Source organism: Triticum aestivum, chromosome 7A (assembly GCF_018294505.1).
Source record: "Triticum aestivum cultivar Chinese Spring chromosome 7A, IWGSC CS RefSeq v2.1, whole genome shotgun sequence".
NCBI classification, from domain to species: Eukaryota; Viridiplantae; Streptophyta; class Magnoliopsida; order Poales; family Poaceae; genus Triticum; species Triticum aestivum.
Window position 1 is genome coordinate 508,658,453 of NC_057812.1, and position 6,912 is coordinate 508,665,364.

Genomic DNA, 6,912 nt, shown 5'->3' on the forward strand with positions numbered 1-6,912 from the left:
ATAAAGCCTTAAGGGCTGAACATCAAATGAAACATAGCAGCGGAAATCGTCGTCGATAAGTAGAACCCATGCCATCTGCCTTAACCCTACAGGCATTCTGACTGGGAACGTCCTAGTTCGCATGATCGTCTCCAAAGAACTCTTCTTCGAACTCCGGTTCTCCCATGCCTGGTCAATTAAATAACCAGTGGCAAGCCAATGAGTACTTTGAATGTACTCGCAAGCAACCCATGATTTGGTTCAAGGTACAGTAATGCATGACATAGGTAAAGTTTTGCATAAAGCTAGTTTTGAGTGCAGGACATGTTCAACATCCTATAAAGCATGCATCAAGAGAATTCAAGTAACCATAAGATCTGGTCACAGATATCAACATAAATAGAAAGGGGCACCAACCCATTTATCATAAACAGAGAGGGCACCAACCCATCTCAATCGTGTCAAGTCCTCTGACTTGATCCAAGACAACACCATCATCTCACACACACCGGGTTTGAAAACAAGTGGACATAGCCCAAGAGCGGTTACCCAACTGTCCTTGACCGTGGACACGGCTATTCGAATAGTTTTACACTCTGCAGAGGTTGCACACTTTACCCACTAGATCCGGGGAACTTCCGTGTCATCCACGGCCCGCGGTACCTCAAGTACCCGGGGTAAGCACCCGATCACTACCTTTCCCTAGACGACACTAACATGGAGTCCACTCGATTGGTAGTAACCCCCGTGCCGAACATTTCACATCATAAAGTTGTGGAGCCTCGCTCCCATTTTCATCACATACCACAAGCACGGGGTACCAACGGTGTGTCCGGTGCCCTGTGAAAACAGTCATGGCCGCCCTACCTGGCACGACCCCGTCCCAAGAGAGAGCACCAACTCTCCCCCGTCACTAGTAATGCGGGCTCCAAGCTAGTATCGGTCTAGGTACTCAATAATGCCCTTTCCCATATAAGGGTAGAGTGGTCGCGCTTGTAAGGTTGGAATAACGGTCGCAACTCCGACCAATCCGTTTTGAAAACAACACACACCTTCCTTGGCACACCACTTCGTCATCAAGTGGTCACCCATCTCATCATCTCCCTCGGGCATAGGTGGCACCCGACGGGGTTTTCGAAAAGACTTTTGAAATCACATTGCCTCCTTCACCATGCACAAACCCACCCCATTTGCGTAGCATCTACATTTGCATCCTACCTACTTCCACCGGCATAACCCTCATAAGAAGGTAGGGCCATGCACACTGCAAGTATCAACGAGGAAGTAATCGCGGTAACCAACCCACGTGGTTCACCATCTCATCATGATTCCGATGCATCGATAATAAAGAGCTAAAAATGACATGCATATAAAGGGGTATCATAGTCATGGTCAAAGGGCTGCTTGCCTTGGTTGGCTTGATCTTCAAAGTCTTCAGGCTCTGCTCCTCCTTCTTCCTCAGCTACCTCGTCAAACACGGGATCTAACGTCGCAAGAAAACAACGGGAAAAATAAGACAATAATAAAAACAGAAAAGTCAAAGTGCTCACAAAAATGTCAACTTATTTTTGTAAAATACTAGGAGGAAGGCTAGGAAGGGGACAACTTTTGGTTTTGGTTCTGGAGCAGCAAAATAGGAGTTATGGATTTTCAAAGGCTTATTTAAATGCTAACAACCACATTTAAATATTTACAGAGAAGAAAAGGTGGTTGGATTTGAATGAAAGTTGCACCATTAAATAGGTGGCAATATTCTAGGAATTTAGAAATTGGAATCAATGCATTTGGATTAATATTCTGTCCTGTGGAATTTTTGGAAATAAGACAGAAAAGGAAAAAAAGAAAAACGGCGCTGTGCCACTGGGCCAGAGAGGCCACAGCAGCAGCAGGCCCAGGGAAGAACCAGCCCACGCGGCCGCCACGTCGAAGGCGTAAAGGCTGAATACGCCTTCGGCCGACGGCGGATCGGTGCGCGCGCGCGCGCACGTTTTAAACCTGACGGGTGGATCCCACCCGTCAGGGCGTGTGGCTGACGGGCCGGCCCCACGGCGGCCGTCGTCTACCTCCGGCCAGAGGCGACGGCGAGCTCGCCGGCGGCGGTACAGGGCACGGGAAGGGATGCGGAGACTACCGTCGGACTCAGGGGCGAGTCGCGGTTCTGGTGGTGGTGGAGACGGTCGCCGGAGTGGCCTGCTTCGCCGGCGACGAGGTCCCGCGGCGGAGGCGCTTCGGGCGTCGGTGGCTCCGGCCGATTCCGGCTGCAAAACAAGGGGAAAATAGGGGGGAAAGAATCAGTGGCGCCTCGCGGTTTCAGATCGAGAGAGAGCTGGTGCGGAGAAGGCCTGTACCGTGCGGACGCCGACGAGCCGAGGCGGCGGAGCTCGAGCTCGATCTCGAGCTCGGGTGGTTCTGGAGAGGGAGGAGTGGTGCGGGAGGCCGATTGGGTGTGTGGAGGGGCGACAGGGAGGAAGAGAGAGGCTCGGGGGCGCCTTATATGGGCTGGCCGCGGTTCACTGTAGGCGTGGCCTACGGGCGCCCGCGGGATCGGCTCTGGAGGCCGTGGGAGAGGAGTTGGAGCTGTCCACGGTGTTCGTGGGGATGGAGTAGGGCGCCAGGGAGGAGGAGAGAGAGCGGGGGAGGGTTCTGGCGCCCGCGCGTGTGAGGCCGGCCATTGGCCGAGCCGGGCGGCGTCGGGCACGCGCTGCAGGAGGGGAGAGAGAGGGAGAGACAATGGGGACGGCACGGCGGCGTGTCGCAGACGTCGAGACACATCAACTGGCGCGATGGGAAGGCACGAGGCGGTCGGGAGGCGCGGTGTCAACGGTCGGCGCTCTGGCAGGCGCTCCAGAGCGCGACTTTGGCCGGCATCCGCGGGTTTTCCGCGTCGCGCGCGCGTCCTTTTCTGTCTGGAGGCTACAGTGGAAGGGGGCAAAACCTGGAAAGAGCCTGGGATGCTCTGGGGTGCAGAGGGAAGAGAGAGAGGCTGGGAGAGAGAAGGGAAGCTGTTGTCCAGAGAGGACAAACGTGATTCCCTCCTTCCTCCACATTGCTTCCTCGGGTAGAAAAGTGTCTAAGTGACTGAGGGGAGTGAGGAGGGGTTGTGGTAAAAAGATGAACTCAAGGAGATTAGTGAAAGTGGCAAAAAGAGGCTTTTTAGTATTTTGCCAGAAGGTGTTTGATGGAGTTTTGGGTAAGCTAATGACTTCCACTGGCCAAGATACTCCATGGGGTGAAATGTCACATATATTTAGAGCCTTCCACCCATTTTGAGCTTATTTGGACAAAGTTGCCAATGCAACTTTTGCAAACCCTAGAAATGGGCAGAAATGGATTTGTGTAGATCCAGTGGAGTAAATCATTTCTCCTTGATGTGCCACTTGGTGTGGTAGCCTTATTTGGTCACATGATCAGGCTCACCAAAGTTGGGGTCCTGGAGAAAAAGTTGGTAGTGCAAAGTAGTTCAAACTTGATTCTGGTCAGAGAGGGTTTTGAGGCACTTTGACCAAGACTTACTATTCCCCAACCTGTGCCATTTGGTCCAGATGCATCATTAGACCAATGAAGCATGTCCACCAAGTTTGAGCACATTTGGACATACTTGGCAATGTAAAGTTGATCAAACTTCAGAATGGACAAAGATAGTTTTGAGGGGTTTTGATGGTGTTATCTTGTTCTCCAAGTCATGAGACTTGGCAAGATCATCTAATATGTCATATGTGACATGATGAAATTTTCCTGGAATTTTTGGAGAATATTTCCTTTGTAAATATTTCAAAAGCTTGAAATATCCAGAAAGGGTTTTAGAGGGATTTGACCAATATTTTGAACATGACCAGGTGTTGAAACTCTTATATATGGACAATATATGTCCTATGAGTTTCCCTAAATTTTGTCAAATATTTTTGAAACAGTAAAGTAATTTTTTCCTATTAAAGACCATTTCTGGCCTTAAGAAAAATCCTTTAAATAAAATAGAACAGTAACTTTTAAAATTATATTTTTGTGGTTTCTGGGTATCCTATATCTAATAGGAGTCAAATGTATTTTTGGAAAGATTTTTACTGCCCTTAATCAAGTACTTGCAGTGCAAACCTCAATTCAGGGGTTTTTGGAAAACTAATTTTAGAAAATACTTTCTGGCCAAATTATTTTTGTAAGAAAATTCTATATAGCACTATTCACATGGCATGGTCATTGGTCAGGAGCTTGGGGTAAGGAGATGGAATTTAGAGGGTAGAGTAGTTGACTTCAAGAAGCACTTGAAAGAAACACAGAGAGGAAACCAACTCCAAATAAAAGCCAAATAATGCAAAAAGTTTTTGTTGGTCCAAATTTTCATGCTTTAATATTGAAAATGAAATGTTACAAAATGCAGGGTGTGACAGATTTGCCGGTTTACCTCTGCGCCGCTGCCCCCTGTCCTGTGCGTTAGTGTTAGCCACAAAGTCCACGCTGCCGTCCGCCTTGCGCTTGCCTCCATTTCCATGACCCACTAGTTTATTCTGCTGCTGTCTGGAGCTGCTATCCTTCTTTCCCTTCCCTGCTTCATTATCATTAAGCTCGGGATCCTTGGTACTGTCCGAATCGGCATACTTCACTAGGGCAGCCATGAGGGTTCCCATGTCATTACAGAGTCGCTTCATGCGTCCCAGTTTCAATTTTAGAGGCTCAAACCGGCAGTTGCCTTCCAGAGTTAAGACCGCAGAGTCAGCATTAATCCTGTCAGACGAGTGCAAAATTTCCGAAACGCGACGCACCCAGTGGGTCGTTGGCTCTCCTTCTTCCTGGACACAAGCCGCCAGGTCTACTATGGACTTGGGCTGCTTACATGTATCCTTGAAATTCTGTATAAACCGGCTCCGCAACTGGGCCCAAGAGCTGATAGAATTGGGCGGTAGGCTCTTTAACCAAGTACGAGCCGTGCCTTCGAGCATCATGGTGAAATATTTGGCACATGCAGCCTCATCCACATCCAGCATTTCCATGGCCATCTCATAACTCTCTATCCATGCTTCAGGGGGTAAATCAGCGGTATAATTCGGCACCTTGCGTGGGCCCTTGAAATCCTTAGGCAGGCGCACACTACGCAAAGCAGGGATCAAGCAAGGCACTCCCAGAGCGGATGTGATTCCTGGTCCGGCAAAGGTGGCAGAACGAACCGGTGTAAGTTGGCCCGCATTATCCTGTGCTGCTAACTCGGCCTCCCTTTGTGCCCGGGCCCGGTTCACCGCATCCCGAGCATCGACAACACCACCCGCCGGGTCATCACCACGGGCCGCTTCACGGCCGTGCACGTTGCTTGATATGGCCGGTTCATCTATGCGCCTGCTGTAACTCCGGCTCGGACGGGGCGTAGAATGAATCCGATCACGACTGTATGAGTATGCCTCCTGCTGCATCAGCGCGGTCCAGAGAAGCTCCTTAACCCAGCGCGTTTCTACTGCTTGCGGAGAATCCCCTTCGACCGGGATGGCCTCTAATCGTGCTGCGGCCGCAACAAGGTTGTCCATAGGATTCGAATAATGACCCGGGGGCGTCTGCACCGGTGGAGGCATCACAATATTTTGTTGAGGGGGCTCCATCAGGCGAGGTTGGACCGTCGCTCCTGGCCCTGGCGCCTCAATCCGGTTTGTCTCCTGGTACCGTGGTGGATTACTGGGTCCAGCTCCCGGAGTGTGAAAGAGATTTCGGGGGTCAAACCCTAGCGGCAGGCGTGATCTGTGCTTTCGCTTTAAAACCTCCTGTGATGCATTCTGGTCAAGCATGAGTTTATAGGCCTGTGCATCCAAAGCGGCCCGCTCTGCGGCCATCCGGTCTTTTTCTGCTGCCAGATCCGCTTTGGCTTGCACGATCTGCTCTCTCACCTTCGCGATTTCTGCATTACGAGCATCTTGATCCGCCGGGTCATCCTCTGCCATAAGCGCGGCCAGTGCGTCAAACAGATCAGATAGAACTTGAACCGGCGGGCGCACAAGACCTCCTGCCCCTGCTGCCGCTGCCGCTGCGGATCCGGAGAGCATTGCTGCGGCAGTCGAAGAATAATTCGCCGCCTGGGTGCCAGCCATGAATATTCCAACCCGGTTGATCTGGCCTGGGGGGTCCGGAATACTGTCGCCATCAGAACAACCCCTAACTTGATCGTCTTGCATCCGGTATAGCGACTCGGTCTCTCCGGTCGAGGACTCATCGCCAGAATAGACGACAGTCTCGCTATCGCGCTCTGATTCGTCCTCATGCCCTCCTCCATAGATGACTCCAACGAAGGCACGCTTCATGGCCGGTTTAACCTGAGTAAAGCTCGCACGCTGAGCCGTCTCGACGGGGTTGGTGTAGATGTCCGGCTCAGGCCCAGGCTCACCAATCTTGCCGATGAAGACGTGTACACTGCCAAAGGGGACCCGGTAACCATACTCAATTGAATCGGCCTCCGGACCCCATCCTGCATCATCGATGTAGATCCTGCCCCGACGACTCTTGGTCATCCGGCCCACAACATAGCCTTCGAGTCCTTTGAGCTTGCCCTCCAAGATCGCCAAACCATCGTGCGATAGCCCCACGGTGGGCGCCAACTGTCGTGGATTTGTCACGGCAGATGTCCTAGCGAAAGGACTTAGTCGTGGAGCCATCGCTACGAGTTTACTTGAAGGGGTTAAAGCGGACACAAAGACACGTGGGTTTATACTAGTTCGGCCCCTTCGATGAAGGTAAAAGCCTACGTCTAGTTGTGATAGAATTGATGTGGTCTCGATGGCTAGGGAGCAAACAAGCTTCGCCTAGGCCCGAGTTGTGGTTGTCCCTTGAACCGCCGCCGGGTCATCCCCTTATATACACGGGTGACGCCCGTCGGTCCATAGAGTCCCAGCCGGTTCATATTCGTATCCCGGTCGGTATCTCTCTATTCCTAACTTACAATACAAGCTGTACATCAGGTCG